This window comes from Oncorhynchus nerka, linkage group LG17 (assembly GCF_034236695.1).
Source record: "Oncorhynchus nerka isolate Pitt River linkage group LG17, Oner_Uvic_2.0, whole genome shotgun sequence".
NCBI lineage: Eukaryota > Metazoa > Chordata > Actinopteri > Salmoniformes > Salmonidae > Oncorhynchus > Oncorhynchus nerka.
In genome coordinates, this window is record NC_088412.1 from 9,080,259 (window position 1) to 9,097,809 (window position 17,551).

Here is a 17,551-nt window from a genome sequence, read left to right on the forward strand (position 1 = left end):
GGTTACCTCCTGATCTCTGTTACACTAGGGTTACATCCTGCTCTATTACACTAGGTTACCTCCTGATCTGTTACACTAGGTTACCTCCTGCTCCCTAGACCTCCTGCTCTGTTACACTAGGTTACCTCCTGCTCTGTTACACTAGGTTACCTCCTGCTCTGTTATACTAGGTTACCTCCTGCTCTGTTACACTAGGTTACCTCCTGATCTGTTACACTAGGTTACATCCTGCTCTGTTACACTAGGTTACCTCCTGCTCTGTTACACTAGGTTACCTCCTGCTCTGTTACACTAGGTTACCTCCTGCTCCACTAGACCTGCTCTGTTACACTAGGTTACATCCTGATCTGTTACACTAGGTTACCTCCTGCTCCCTAGACCTGCTCTGTTACACTAGGTTACCTCCTGATCTGTTACACTAGGTTACCTCCTGTTACACTAGGTTACCTGCTCTGTTACACTAGGTTACATCCTGATCTGTTACACTGCTGATCTCTGTTACACTAGGTTACATCCTGCTCTGTTACACTAGGTTACCTCCTGCTCTGTTACACTAGGTTACATCCTGCTCTGTTACACTAGGTTACCTCATGCTCTGTTACACTAGTTTACCTCCTGCTCCCTAGACCTGCTCTGTTACTAGTTACACTAGGTTACCTCCTGCTCTGTTACACTAGGTTACATCCTGCTCTGTTACACTAGGTTACATCCTGCTCCCTAGACCTGCTCTGTTACACTAGGTTACATCCTGCTCTGTTACACTAGGTTACATCCTGCTCTGTTACACTAGGTTACATCCTGCTCTGTTACACTAGGTTACCTCCTGCTCTGTTACACTAGGTTACATCCTGCTCTGTTACACTAGGTTACCTCCTGCTCCCTAGACCTGCTCTGTTACACTAGGTTACCTCCTGCTCTGTTACACTAGGTTACATCCTGCTCTGTTACACTAGGTTACATCCTGATCTGTTACACTAGGTTACATCCTGCTCTGTTACACTAGGTTACCTCCTGCTCTGTTACACTAGGTTACATCCTGCTCTGTTACACTAGGTTACCTCATGCTCTGTTACACTAGGTTACATCCTGATCTGTTACACTAGGTTACATCCTGCTCTGTTACACTAGGTTACATCCTGCTCTGTTACACTAGGTTACATCCTGCTCTGTTACACTAGGTTACCTCCTGATCTGTTACACTAGGTTACATCCTGCTCTGTTACACTAGGTTACATCCTGCTCTGTTACACTAGGTTACCTCCTGCTCCACTAGGTTACCTCCTGCTCTGTTACACTAGGTTACCTCCTGCTCTGTTAAACTAGGTTACCTCCTGCTCTGTTACACTAGGTTACATCCTGATCTGTTACACTAGGTTACCTCCTGCTCCCTAGACCTGCTCTGTTACACTAGGTTACCTCCTGCTCCCTAGACCTGCTCTGTTACACTAGGTTACATCCTGCTCTGTTACACTATGTTACATCCTGCTCTGTTACACTAGGTTACCTCCTGCTCTGTTACACTAGGTTACATCCTGCTCTGTTACACTAGGTTACCTCCTGCTCTGTTACACTAGGTTACATCCTGCTCTGTTACACTAGGTTACCTCATGCTCTGTTACACTAGGTTACCTCCTGCTCCCTAGACCTGCTCTGTTACACTAGGTTACCTCCTGCTCTGTTACACTAGGTTACCTCCTGCTCTGTTACACTAGGTTACCTCCTGCTCTGTTACACTAGGTTACCTCCTGATCTGTTACACTATGTTACCTCCTGCTCGGTTACACTAGGTTACCTCCTGCTCTGTTACACTAGGTTACCTCCTGCTCCCTAGACCTGCTCTGTTACACTAGGTTACCTCCTGATCTGTTACACTAGGTTACATCCTGCTCTGTTACACTAGGTTACATCCTGATGTGTTACACTAGGTTACCTCCTGCTCCCTAGACCTGCTCTGTTACACTACGTTACATCCTGATCTGTTACACTAGTGTACCTCCTGCTCTGTTACACTAGGTTACCTCCTTCTCTGATACACTAGGTTACATCCTGCTCTGTTACACTAGGTTACCTCCTGCTCTGTTACACTAGGTTACCTCCTGCTCTGATACACTAGGTTACCTCCTGCTCTGTTACACTAGGTTACCTCCTGCTCCCTAGACCTGCTCTGTTACACTAGGTTACCTCCTGCTCCCTAGACCTGCTCTGTTACACTAGGTTACCTCCTGCTCTGTTACACTAGGTTACATCCTGATTTGTTACACTAGGTTACCTCCTGATCTGTTACACTAGGTTACCTCCTGCTCCCTAGACCTGCTCCGTTACACTAGGTTACCTCCTGCTCCCTAGACCTGCTCTGTTACACTAGGTACCTCCTGTTCCCTAGACCTGCTCTATTACACTAGGTTACCTCCTGCTCTGTTACACTAGGTTACCTCCTGCTCTGCTACACTAGGTTACCTCCTGATCTGTTACACTAGGTTACCTCCTGATCTGTTACACTAGGTTACCTCCTGCTCTGTTACACTAGGTACCTCCTGCTCTGTTACACTAGGTTACCTCCTGCTCTGTTACACTAGGTTACCTCCTGCTCTGTTACACTAGGTTACCTCCTGCTCTGTTACACTAGGTTACATCCTGATCTGTTACACTAGGTTACCTCCTGCTCCCTAGACCTGCTCTGTTACACTAGGTTACCTCCTGATCTGTTACACTAGGTTACCTCCTGCTCCCTACACCTGCTATGTTACACTAGGTTACCTCCTGATCTGTTACACTAGGTTACCTCCTGATCTGTTACACTAGGTTACATCCTGCTCTGTTACACTAGGTTACCTCCTGCTCTGTTACACTAGGTTACATCCTGATCTGTTACACTAGTGTACCTCCTGCTCTGTTACACTAAGTTACCTCCTTCTCTGATACACTAGGTTACATCCTGCTCTGTTACACTAGGTTACCTCCTGCTCTGTTACACTAGGTTACCTCCTGCTCTGATACACTAGGTTACCTCCTGCCTTGTTACACTAGGTTACCTCCTGCTCCCTAGACCTGCTCTGTTACACTAGGTTACCTCCTGCTCCCTAGACCTGCTCTGTTACACTAGGTTACCTCCTGCTCTGTTACACTAGGTTACATCCTGATTTGTTACACTAGGTTACCTCCTGATCTGTTACACTAGGTTACCTCCTGCTCCCTAGACCTGCTCTGTTACACTAGGTTACCTCCTGTTCCCTAGACCTGCTCTATTACACTAGGTTACCTCCTGATCTGTTACACTAGGTTACCTCCTGTTCTGTTACACTAGGTTACCTCCTGCTCTGTTACACTAGGTTACCTCCTGCTCCCTCTGTTCTGTTACTAGGTTACCTCCTGATCTGTTACACTAGGTTACCTCCTGATCTGTTACACTAGGTTACCTCCTGCTCTGTTACACTAGGTTACCTCCTGCTCTGCTACACTAGGTTACATCCTGATCTGTTACACTAGGTTACATCCTGATCTGTTACACTAGGTTACATCCTGCTCCCTAGACCTGCTCTGTTACACTAGGTTACCTCCTGCTCTGTTACACTAGGTTACATCCTGCTCTGTTACACTAGGTTACCTCCTGCTCCCTAGACCTGCTCTGTTACACTAGGTTACCTCCTGCTCTGTTACACTAGGTTACATCCTGATCTGTTACACTAGGTTACATCCTGATCTGTTACACTAGGTTACATCCTGCTCTGTTACACTAGGTTACCTCCTGATCTGTTACACTAGGTTACATCCTGCTCTGCTACACTAGGTTACCTCCTGATCTGTTACACTAGGTTACCTCCTGATCTGTTACACTAGGTTACCTCCTGCTCTGTTACACTAGGTACCTCCTGCTCTGTTACACTAGGTTACCTCCTGCTCTGTTACACTAGGTTACCTCCTGCTCTGTTACACTAGGTTACCTCCTGCTCTGTTACACTAGGTTACATCCTGATCTGTTACACTAGGTTACCTCCTGCTCTGTTATAGACCTGCTCTGTTACACTAGGTTACCTCCTGATCTGTTACACTAGGTTACCTCCTGCTCTGTTACACTAGGTTACCTCCTGATCTGTTACACTAGGTTACCTCCTCCCTAGACCTGATCTGTTACACTAGGTTACCTCCTGCTCTGTTACACTAGGTTACCTCCTGCTCTGTTACACTAGGTTACATCCTGATCTGTTACACTAGGTGTACCTCCCTGTTACACTAAGTTACACACTAGGTTACCTCCTGCTCTGTTACACTAGGTTACCTCCTGCTCTGTTACACTAGGTTACCTCCTGCTCTGTTACACTAGGTTACCTCCTGCTCTGTTACACTAGGTTACATCCTGCTCTGTTACACTAGGTTACCTCCTGCTCCCTAGACCTGCTCTGTTACACTAGGTTACCTCCTGCTCCCTAGACCTGCTCTGTTACACTAGGTTACCTCCTGCTCTGTTACACTAGGTTACCTCCTGATTTGTTACACTAGGTTACCTCCTGCTCTGTTACACTAGGTTACCTCCTGCTCCCTAGACCTGCTCTGTTACACTAGGTTACCTCCTGTTCCCTAGACCTGCTCTATTACACTAGGTTACCTCCTGATCTGTTACACTAGGTTACCTCCTGTTCTGTTACACTAGGTTACCTCCTGCTCTGTTACACTAGGTTACCTCCTGCTCCCTAGACCTGCTCTGTTACACTAGGTTACCTCCTGCTCTGTTACACTAGGTTACTTCCTGCTCTGTTACACTAGGTTACATCCTGCTCTGTTACACTAGGTTACCTCCTGCTCCCTAGACTGTCTACACTAGGTTACCTCCTGCTCTGTTACACTAGGTTACCTCCTGCTCTGTTACACTAGGTTACATCCTGCTCTGTTACACTAGGTTACCTCCTGCTCTGTTACACTAGGTTACATCCTGATCTGTTACACTAGGTTACCTCCTGCTCCCTAGACCTGCTCTGTTACACTCCTCCTGCTCTGTTACACTAGGTTACCTGCTCTGTTACACTAGGTTACATCCTGCTCTGTTACACTAGGTTACCTCCTGCTCTGTTACACTAGGTTACCTCCTGCTCTGATCTGTTACACTAGGTTACCTCCTGCTCTGTTACACTAGGTTACCTCCTGCTCCCTGACCTACACTAGGTTACCTCCTGCTCCCTACACTAGGTTACCTCCTGCTCTGTTACACTAGGTTACCTCCTGCTCTGATACACTAGGTTACCTCCTGATCTGTTACACTAGGTTACCTCCTGCTCCCTAGACCTGCTCTGTTACACTAGGTTACCTCCTGCTCCCTAGACCTGCTCTGTTACACTAGGTTACCTCCTGCTCTGTTACACTAGACCTGCTCTGTTACACTAGGTTACCTCTGATCTGTTACACTAGGTTACCTCCTGCTCCCTAGACCTGCTCTGTTACACTAGGTTACCTCCTGCTCCCTAGACCTGCTCTGTTACACTAGGTACCTCCTGTTCCCTAGACCTGCTCTGTTACACTAGGTTACCTCCTGCTCCCTAGACCTGCTCTGTTACACTAGGTTACCTCCTGCTCTGTTACACTAGGTTACCTCCTGCTCTGATACACTAGGTTACCTCCTGCTCTGTTACACTAGGTTACCTCCTGCTCCCTAGACCTGCTCTGTTACACTAGGTTACCTCCTGCTCCCTAGACCTGCTCTGTTACACTAGGTTACCTCCTGCTCTGTTACACTAGGTTACATCCTGATTTGTTACACTAGGTTACCTCCTGATCTGTTACACTAGGTTACCTCCTGCTCCCTAGACCTGCTCTGTTACACTAGGTTACCTCCTGTTCCCTAGACCTGCTCTATTACACTAGGTTACCTCCTGATCTGTTACACTAGGTTACCTCCTGTTCTGTTACACTAGGTTACCTCCTGCTCTGTTACACTAGGTTACCTCCTGCTCTGTTACACTAGGTTACCTCCTGATCTGTTACACTAGGTTACCTCCTGCTCTGTTACACTAGGTTACATCCTGCTCTGTTACACTAGGTTACCTCCTGCTCCCTAGACCTGCTCTGTTACACTAGGTTACCTCCTGCTCCCTAGACCTGCTCTGTTACACTAGGTTACATCCTGCTCTGTTACAATAGGTTACCTCCTGCTCTGTTACACTAGGTTACATCCTGATCTGTTACACTAGTGTACCTCCTGCTCTGTTACACTAGGTTACCTCCTTCTCTGATACACTAGGTTACATCCTGCTCTGTTACACTAGGTTACCTCCTGCTCTGTTACACTAGGTTACCTCCTGCTCTGATACACTAGGTTACCTCCTGCTCTGTTACACTAGGTTACCTCCTGCTCCCTAGACCTGCTCTGTTACACTAGGTTACCTCCTGCTCCCTAGACCTGCTCTGTTACACTAGGTTACCTCCTGCTCTGTTACACTAGGTTACATCCTGATTTGTTACACTAGGTTACCTCCTGATCTGTTACACTAGGTTACCTCCTGCTCCCTAGACCTGCTCTGTTACACTAGGTTACCTCCTGCTCCCTAGACCTGCTCTGTTACACTAGGTACCTCCTGTTCCCTAGACCTGCTCTATTACACTAGGTTACCTCCTGATCTGTTACACTAGGTTACCTCCTGTTCTGTTACACTAGGTTACCTCCTGCTCTGTTACACTAGGTTACCTCCTGCTCTGTTACACTAGGTTACCTCCTGATCTGTTACACTAGGTTACCTCCTGCTCTGTTACACTAGGTTACCTCCTGCTCTGTTACACTAGGTTACCTCCTGCTCTGTTACACTAGGTTACCTCCTGCTCTGTTACACTAGGTTACCTCCTGCTCTGTTACACTAGGTTACCTCCTGCTCTGTTACACTAGGTTACCTCCTGCTCTGTTACACTAGGTTACATCCTGATCTGTTACACTAGGTTACCTCCTGCTCCCTAGACCTGCTCTGTTACACTAGGTTACCTCCTGATCTGTTACACTAGGTTACCTCCTGCTCCCTACACCTGCTCTGTTACACTAGGTTACCTCCTGATCTGTTACACTAGGTTACCTCCTGATCTGTTACACTAGGTTACATCCTGCTCTGTTACACTAGGTTACATCCTGCTCGCTAGACCTGCTCTGTTACACTAGGTTACCTCCTGCTCTGTTACACTAGTTTACCTCCTGCTCCCTAGACCTGCTCTGTTACACTAGGTTACCTCCTGCTCTGTTACACTAGGTTACATCCTGCTCTGTTACACTAGGTTACATCCTGCTCCCTAGACCTGCTCTGTTACACTAGGTTACATCCTGCTCTGTTACACTAGGTTACATCCTGCTCTGTTACACTAGTGTACCTCCTGCTCTGTTACACTAGGTTACTCTCCTGCTCTGTTACACTAGGTTACATCCTGCTCTGTTACACTAGGTTACATCCTCCTGTTACACTAGGTTACCCTAGACCTGCTCTGTTACACTAGGTTACCTCCTGCTCTGTTACACTAGGTTACATCCTGATCTGTTACACTAGGTTACATCCTGATCTGTTACACTAGGTTACATCCTGCTCTGTTACACTAGGTTACCTCCTGCTCCCTAGACCTGCTCTGTTACACTAGGTTACCTCCTGCTCTGTTACACTAGGTTACATCCTGATCTGTTACACTTTACATCCTGCTCTGTTACACTAGGTTACATCCTGCTCTGTTACACTAGGTTACTTACATCCTGCTCTGTTACACTAGGTTACCTCCTGCTCTGTTACACTAGGTTACCTCCTGCTCTGTTACACTAGGTTACCTCCTGATCTGTTACACTAGGTTACATCCTGCTCTGTTACACTAGGTTACATCCTGCTCTGTTACACTAGGTTACATCCTGCTCTGTTACACTAGGTTACCTCCTGCTCTGTTACACTAGGTTACCTCCTGCTCTGTTAAACTAGGTTACCTCCTGCTCTGTTACACTAGGTTACATGCTCTGATCTAGGTTACATCCTGATCTGTTACACTAGGTTACCTCCTGCTCCCTAGACCTGCTCTGTTACACTAGGTTACCTCCTGCTCCCTAGACCTGCTCTGTTACACTAGGTTACATCCTGCTCTGTTACACTATGTTACATCCTGCTATGTTACACACTTACCTCCTGGTTACCTCCTGCTCTGTTACACTAGGTTACATCCTGCTCTGTTACACTAGGTTACCTCCTGCTCTGTTACACTAGGTTACCTCATGCTCTGTTACACTAGGTTACCCTCATGCTCTGTTACACTAGGTTACCTCCTGCTCCCTAGACCTGCTCTGTTACACTAGGTTACCTCCTGCTCTGTTACACTAGGTTACCTCCTGCTCTGTTACACTAGGTTACCTCCTGCTCTGGTTACACTAGGTTACCTCCTGATCTGTTACACTATGTTACCTCCTGCTCGGTTACACTAGGTTACCTCCTGCTCTGTTACACTAGGTTACCTCCTGCTCCCTAGACCTGCTCTGTTACACTAGGTTACCTCCTGATCTGTTACACTAGGTTACATCCTGCTCTGTTACACTAGGTTACATCCTGATGTGTTACACTAGGTTACCTCCTGCTCCCTAGACCTGCTCTGTTACACTACGTTACATCCTGATCTGTTACACTAGTGTACCTCCTGCTCTGTTACACTAGGTTACCTCCTTCTCTGATACACTAGGTTACATCCTGCTCTGTTACACTAGGTTACCTCCTGCTCTGTTACACTAGGTTACCTCCTGCTCTGATACACTAGGTTACCTCCTGCTCTGTTACACTAGGTTACCTCCTGCTCCCTAGACCTGCTCTGTTACACTAGGTTACCTCCTGCTCCCTAGACCTGCTGTTACACTAGTTACACCTGCTCTGTTACACTAGGTTACCTCCTGCTCTGTTACACTAGGTTACATCCTGATTTGTTACACTAGGTTACCTCCTGATCTGTTACACTAGGTTACCTCCTGCTCCCTAGACCTGCTCCGTTACACTAGGTTACCTCCTGATCTGTTACACTAGGTTACCTCCTGATCTGTTACACTAGGTTACATCCTGCTCTGTTACACTAGGTTACCTCCTGCTCTGTTACACTAGGTTACATCCTGATCTGTTACACTAGTGTACCTCCTGCTCTGTTACACTAAGTTACCTCCTTCTCTGATACACTAGGTTACATCCTGCTCTGTTACACTAGGTTACCTCCTGCTCTGTTACACTAGGTTACCTCCTGCTCTGATACACTAGGTTACCTCCTGCTCTGTTACACTAGGTTACCTCCTGCTCCCTAGACCTGCTCTGTTACACTAGGTTACCTCCTGCTCCCTAGACCTGCTCTGTTACACTAGGTTACCTCCTGCTCTGTTACACTAGGTTACATCCTGATTTGTTACACTAGGTTACCTCCTGATCTGTTACACTAGGTTACCTCCTGCTCCCTAGACCTGCTCTGTTACACTAGGTTACCTCCTGTTCCCTAGACCTGCTCTATTACACTAGGTTACCTCCTGATCTGTTACACTAGGTTACCTCCTGTTCTGTTACACTAGGTTACCTCCTGCTCTGTTACACTAGGTTACCTCCTGCTCTGTTACACTAGGTTACCTCCTGATCTGTTACACTAGGTTACCTCCTGCTCTGTTACACTAGGTTACATCCTGCTCTGTTACACTAGGTTACCTCCTGCTCTGTTACACTAGGTTACCTCCTGCTCCCTAGACCTGCTCTGTTACACTAGGTTACCTCCTGCTCCCTAGACCTGCTCTGTTACACTAGGTTACATCCTGCTCTGTTACACTAGGTTACCTCCTGCTCTGTTACACTAGGTTACATCCTGATCTGTTACACTAGTGTACCTCCTGCTCTGTTACACTAGGTTACCTCCTTCTCTGATACACTAGGTTACATCCTGCTCTGTTACACTAGGTTACCTCCTGCTCTGTTACACTAGGTTACCTCCTGCTCTGATACACTAGGTTACCTCCTGCTCTGTTACACTAGGTTACCTCCTGCTCCCTAGACCTGCTCTGTTACACTAGGTTACCTCCTGCTCCCTAGACCTGCTCTGTTACACTAGGTTACCTCCTGCTCTGTTACACTAGGTTACATCCTGATTTGTTACACTAGGTTACCTCCTGATCTGTTACACTAGGTTACCTCCTGCTCCCTAGACCTGCTCTGTTACACTAGGTTACCTCCTGCTCCCTAGACCTGCTCTGTTACACTAGGTACCTCCTGTTCCCTAGACCTGCTCTATTACACTAGGTTACCTCCTGATCTGTTACACTAGGTTACCTCCTGTTCTGTTACACTAGGTTACCTCCTGCTCTGTTACACTAGGTTACCTCCTGCTCTGTTACACTAGGTTACCTCCTGATCTGTTACACTAGGTTACCTCCTGCTCTGTTACACTAGGTTACCTCCTGCTCTGTTACACTAGGTTACCTTACCTCCTGCTCTGTTACACTAGGTTACCTCCTGCTCTGTTACACTAGGTTACCTCCTGCTCTGTTACACTAGGTTACCTCCTGCTCTGTTACACTAGGTTACCTCCTGCTCTGTTACACTAGGTTACATCCTGATCTGTTACACTAGGTTACCTCCTGCTCCCTAGACCTGCTCTGTTACACTAGGTTACCTCCTGATCTGTTACACTAGGTTACCTCCTGCTCCCTACACCTGCTCTGTTACACTAGGTTACCTCCTGATCTGTTACACTAGGTTACCTCCTGATCTGTTACACTAGGTTACATCCTGCTCTGTTACACTAGGTTACATCCTGCTCGCTAGACCTGCTCTGTTACACTAGGTTACCTCCTGCTCTGTTACACTAGTTTACCTCCTGCTCCCTAGACCTGCTCTGTTACACTAGGTTACCTCCTGCTCTGTTACACTAGGTTACATCCTGCTCTGTTACACTAGGTTACATCCTGCTCCCTAGACCTGCTCTGTTACACTAGGTTACATCCTGCTCTGTTACACTAGGTTACATCCTGCTCCCTAGACCTGCTCTGTTACACTAGGTTACCTCCTGCTCTGTTACACTAGGTTACATCCTGCTCTGTTACACTAGGTTACCTCCTGCTCCCTAGACCTGCTCTGTTACACTAGGTTACCTCCTGCTCTGCTACACTAGGTTACATCCTGATCTGTTACACTAGGTTACATCCTGATCTGTTACACTAGGTTACATCCTGCTCTGTTACACTAGGTTACCTCCTGCTCCCTAGACCTGCTCTGTTACACTAGGTTACCTCCTGCTCTGTTACACTAGGTTACATCCTGATCTGTTACACTAGGTTACATCCTGCTCTGTTACACTAGGTTACATCCTGCTCTGTTACACTAGGTTACATCCTGCTCTGTTACACTAGGTTACATCCTGCTCTGTTACACTAGGTTACCTCCTGATCTGTTACACTAGGTTACATCCTGCTCTGTTACACTAGGTTACATCCTGCTCTGTTACACTAGGTTACATCCTGCTCTGTTACACTAGGTTACATCCTGCTCTGTTACACTAGGTTACCTCCTGCTCTGTTACACTAGGTTACCTCCTGCTCTGTTAAACTAGGTTACCTCCTGCTCTGTTACACTAGGTTACATCCTGATCTGTTACACTAGGTTACCTCCTGCTCCCTAGACCTGCTCTGTTACACTAGGTTACCTCCTGCTCCCTAGACCTGCTCTGTTACACTAGGTTACATCCTGCTCTGTTACACTATGTTACATCCTGCTCTGTTACACTAGGTTACCTCCTGCTCTGTTACACTAGGTTACATCCTGCTCTGTTACACTAGGTTACCTCCTGCTCTGTTACACTAGGTTACATCCTGCTCTGTTACACTAGGTTACCTCATGCTCTGTTACACTAGGTTACCTCCTGCTCCCTAGACCTGCTCTGTTACACTAGGTTACCTCCTGCTCTGTTACACTAGGTTACCTCCTGCTCTGTTACACTAGGTTACCTCCTGCTCTGTTACACTAGGTTACCTCCTGCTCTGTTACACTAGGTTACCTCCTGTTACACTAGGTTACCTCCTGCTCTGTTACACTAGGTTACCTCCTGCTCTGTTACACTAGGTTACCTCCTGCTCCACTAGACCTCCTGCTCTGTTACACTAGGTTACCTCCTGCTCTGTTACACTAGGTTACATCCTGTCTGTTACACTAGGTTACATCCTGATCTGTTACACTAGGTTACCTCCTGCTCCCTAGACCTGCTCTGTTACACTAGGTTACCTCCTGATCTGTTACACCTCCTGCTCTGTTAGTGTACCTCCTGCTCTGTTACACTAGGTTACCTCCTTCTCTGTTACACTAGGTTACATCCTGCTCTGTTACACTAGGTTACATCCTGCTCTGTTACACTAGGTTACCTCCTGCTCTGATACACTAGGTTACCTCCTGCTCTGTTACACTAGGTTACCTCCTGCTCTGTTACACTAGGTTACCTCCTCCCTAGCTCTGTTACACTAGGTTACCTCCTGCTCCCTAGACCTGCTATGTTACACTAGGTTACCTCCTGCTCTGTTACACTAGGTTACATCCTGATTTGTTACACTAGGTTACCTCCTGATCTGTTACACTAGGTTACCTCCTGATCTGTTACACTATGTTACCCTCCTGTTACACTAGGTTACACACTAGGTTACCTCCTGCTCTGTTACACTAGGTTACCTCCTGCTCCACTAGACCTGCTCTGTTACACTAGGTTACCTCCTGCTCTGTTACACTAGGTTACCTCCTGCTCTGACACTAGGTTACACTGCTCTGTTACATCCTGCTCTGTTACACTAGGTTACATCCTGATGTGTTACACTAGGTTACCTCCTGCTCCCTAGACCTGCTCTGTTACACTACGTTACATCCTGATCTGTTACACTAGTGTACCTCCTGCTCTGTTACACTAGGTTACCTCCTTCTCTGATACACTAGGTTACATCCTGCTCTGTTACACTAGGTTACCTCCTGCTCTGTTACACTAGGTTACCTCCTGCTCTGATACACTAGGTTACCTCCTGCTCTGTTACACTAGGTTACCTCCTGCTCCCTAGACCTGCTCTGTTACACTAGGTTACCTCCTGCTCCCTAGACCTGCTATGTTACACTAGGTTACCTCCTGCTCTGTTACACTAGGTTACATCCTGATTTGTTACACTAGGTTACCTCCTGATCTGTTACACTAGGTTACCTCCTGCTCCCTAGACCTGCTCCGTTACACTAGGTTACCTCCTGCTCCCTAGACCTGCTCTGTTACACTAGGTACCTCCTGTTCCCTAGACCTGCTCTATTACACTAGGTTACCTCCTGCTCTGTTACACTAGGTTACCTCCTGCTCTGCTACACTAGGTTACCTCCTGATCTGTTACACTAGGTTACCTCCTGATCTGTTACACTAGGTTACCTCCTGCTCTGTTACACTAGGTACCTCCTGCTCTGTTACACTAGGTTACCTCCTGCTCTGTTACACTAGGTTACCTCCTGCTCTGTTACACTAGGTTACATCCTGATCTGTTACACTAGGTTACCTCCTGCTCCCTAGACCTGCTCTGTTACACTAGGTTACCTCCTGATCTGTTACACTAGGTTACCTCCTGCTCCACTAGGTTACACCTGATATGTTACACTAGGTTACCTCCTGATCTGTTACACCTGCTATGTTACACTAGGTTACCTCCTGATCTGTTACCTGATCTGTTACACTAGGTTACATCCTGCTCTGTTACACTAGGTTACCTCCTGCTCTGTTACACTAGGTTACATCCTGATCTGTTACACTAGTGTACCTCCTGCTCTGTTACACTAAGTTACCTCCTTCTCTGATACACTAGGTTACATCCTGCTCTGTTACACTAGGTTACCTCCTGCTCTGTTACACTAGGTTACCTCCTGCTCTGATACACTAGGTTACCTCCTGCCTTGTTACACTAGGTTACCTCCTGCTCCCTAGACCTGCTCTGTTACACTAGGTTACCTCCTGCTCCCTAGACCTGCTCTGTTACACTAGGTTACCTCCTGCTCTGTTACACTAGGTTACATCCTGATTTGTTACACTAGGTTACCTCCTGATCTGTTACACTAGGTTACCTCCTGCTCCCTAGACCTGCTCTGTTACACTAGGTTACCTCCTGTTCCCTAGACCTGCTCTATTACACTAGGTTACCTCCTGATCTGTTACACTAGGTTACCTCCTGTTCTGTTACACTAGGTTACCTCCTGCTCTGTTACACTAGGTTACCTCCTGCTCTGCTACACTAGGTTACCTCCTGATCTGTTACACTAGGTTACCTCCTGCTCTGTTACACTAGGTTACCTCCTGCTCTGCTACACTAGGTTACATCCTGATCTGTTACACTAGGTTACATCCTGATCTGTTACACTAGGTTACATCCTGCTCCCTAGACCTGCTCTGTTACACTAGGTTACCTCCTGCTCTGTTACACTAGGTTACATCCTGCTCTGTTACACTAGGTTACCTCCTGCTCCCTAGACCTGCTCTGTTACACTAGGTTACCTCCTGCTCTGTTACACTAGGTTACATCCTGATCTGTTACACTAGGTTACATCCTGATCTGTTACACTAGGTTACATCCTGCTCTGTTACACTAGGTTACCTCCTGCTCCCTAGACCTGCTCTGTTACACTAGGTTACCTCCTGCTCTGTTACACTAGGTTACATCCTGATCTGTTACACTAGGTTACATCCTGCTCTGTTACACTAGGTTACATCCTGCTCTGTTACACTAGGTTACATCCTGCTCTGTTACACTAGGTTACCTCCTGCTCTGTTACACTAGGTTACCTCCTGATCTGTTACACTAGGTTACATCCTGCTCTGTTACACTAGGTTACATCCTGCTCTGTTACACTAGGTTACATCCTGCTCTGTTACACTAGGTTACCTCCTGCTCTGTTACACTAGGTTACCTCCTGCTCTGTTAAACTAGGTTACCTCCTGCTCTGTTACACTAGGTTACATCCTGATCTGTTACACTAGGTTACCTCCTGCTCCCTAGACCTGCTCTGTTACACTAGGTTACCTCCTGCTCCCTAGACCTGCTCTGTTACACTAGGTTACCTCCTGATCTGTTACACTAGGTTACCTCCTGATCTGTTACACTAGGTTACATCCTGCTCTGTTACACTAGGTTACATCCTGCTCTGTTACACTATGTTACATCCTGCTCTGTTACACTAGGTTACCTCCTGCTCTGTTACACTAGGTTACATCCTGCTCTGTTACACTAGGTTACCTCCTGCTCTGTTACACTAGGTTACATCCTGCTCTGTTACACTAGGTTACCTCATGCTCTGTTACACTAGGTTACCTCCTGCTCCCTAGACCTGCTCTGTTACACTAGGTTACCTCCTGCTCTGTTACACTAGGTTACCTCCTGCTCTGTTACACTAGATTACCTCCTGATCTGTTACACTATGTTACCTCCTGCTCTGTTACACTAGGTTACCTCCTGCTCTGTTACACTAGGTTACCTCCTGCTCCCTAGACCTGCTCTGTTACACTAGGTTACCTCCTGATCTGTTACACTAGGTTACATCCTGCTCTGTTACACTAGGTTACATCCTGATGTGTTACACTAGGTTACCTCCTGCTCCCTAGACCTGCTCTGTTACACTAGGTTACATCCTGATCTGTTACACTAGGTTACATCCTGCTCTGTTACACTAGGTTACCTCCTGCTCCCTAGACCTGCTCTGTTACACTAGGTTACCTCCTGCTCTGTTACACTAGGTTACATCCTGATCTGTTACACTAGGTTACATCCTGCTCTGTTACACTAGGTTACATCCTGCTCTGTTACACTAGGTTACATCCTGCTCTGTTACACTAGGTTACCTCCTGCTCTGTTACACTAGGTTACCTCCTGCTCTGTTACACTAGGTTACATCCTGATCTGTTACACTAGGTTACATCCTGCTCTGTTACACTAGGTTACATCCTGCTCTGTTACACTAGGTTACATCCTGCTCTGTTACACTAGGTTACCTCCTGCTCTGTTACACTAGGTTACCTCCTGCTCTGTTACACTAGGTTACATCCTGCTCTGTTACACTAGGTTACCTCCTGCTCTGTTACACTAGGTTACCTCCTGCTCCCTGGACCTGCTATGTTACACTAGGTTACCTCCTGCTCTGTTACACTAGGTTACATCCTGCTCTGTTACACTAGGTTACCTCCTGCTCTGTTACACTAGGTTACCTCCTGCTCTGTTACACTAGGTTACATCCTGCTCTGTTACACTAGGTTACCTCCTGCTCTGTTACACTAGGTTACCTCCTGCTCCCTGGACCTGCTATGTTACACTAGGTTACCTCCTGCTCTGTTACACTAGGTTACATCCTGATCTGTTACACTAGGTTACCTCCTGCTCTGTTACACTAGGTTACCTCCCGCTCCCTAGACCTGCTCTAAACAAAGGAGATCTAATAGGGACCTTGACTTCCTCCCATTCTTTAGGGAATGGTTGATCACTACCCTGCTCTTACACACACTGGACCTTATTACATGTTGATCAACTTGAACACATTGAGATGAGAAGACACTGGACCTAACAATGAGTTATGAGTAGTGACAGACAGATCATTTCTGTCTACTAAAAGCAACGTAATTTCTCTACAGGAAATGATCACACACCTGCAGCACTGTTGCACATTGATCAGACAGCCGGACGGCCTGTTGCTATGCTAAGATAAATACGCCAGGCACAACAGAGGTGTGTGAGTCAGAGCTTTAATCACAGAGTAGGCCTGTACTGCACCACACCTTGTTATGTCACACACGCTCTGATGTCAGACTGCCTACGCTGTGTGATAGGCTCAAATCAATTCAAACTTGGTTTAAAGTGTATTTGGATCAATATCAGAATATATTACTAAATGAAGAAAAAAAAAGTGATTGAAATTGTAGAAACAAAAGTGTAATCACATATGAATAACCTATGATTAGACAATTTTTTGTTATTATTCATATTATTGTTATTATTCATAGCAATACTGTAAATATGAATAATGCTATTTTTTTACGTTATTATAATTATTTCTATTCAGTCTTCAGTTCTATTGGTCCATCCACCTGGAAATACACATTAGGGGAGACTGGGGCATGTTGTAACAGGGGACTTTTACTCTGAAACTCTCAGTTAGACAAAGGTTTGCCCTCTTGATTAGAGGTTAGCTATGTTGGTTTCAACAGTCTAGGTTAAAACAGTTTGAGACGAGGACAACATTTCTGTTTTTCATACCTAAATGTAGAATGAATAAATCTTGTTTTTTTGTGTGTTTTTTTAATAAATATTTGATCAACAAGGAACCACAAAAAAAATACAGTATGATACAATAAGACGATGGTCAACTTATGTAATGTTGAGTTTGAATGGCTGTGTCAAGCTACTGTACGTTCTCAGGGCAAAGATATTTGTCATGAAAGTCTGGCCGGGGCTTGTTGTCACACTGTTTTCGGGGCTTGTTGTCACATGTGAAACCTATTGAAGCCTCTGACCCTGCATATCCATTGCATGAAACTGAAGGCTCAAATAGAACTAACATGA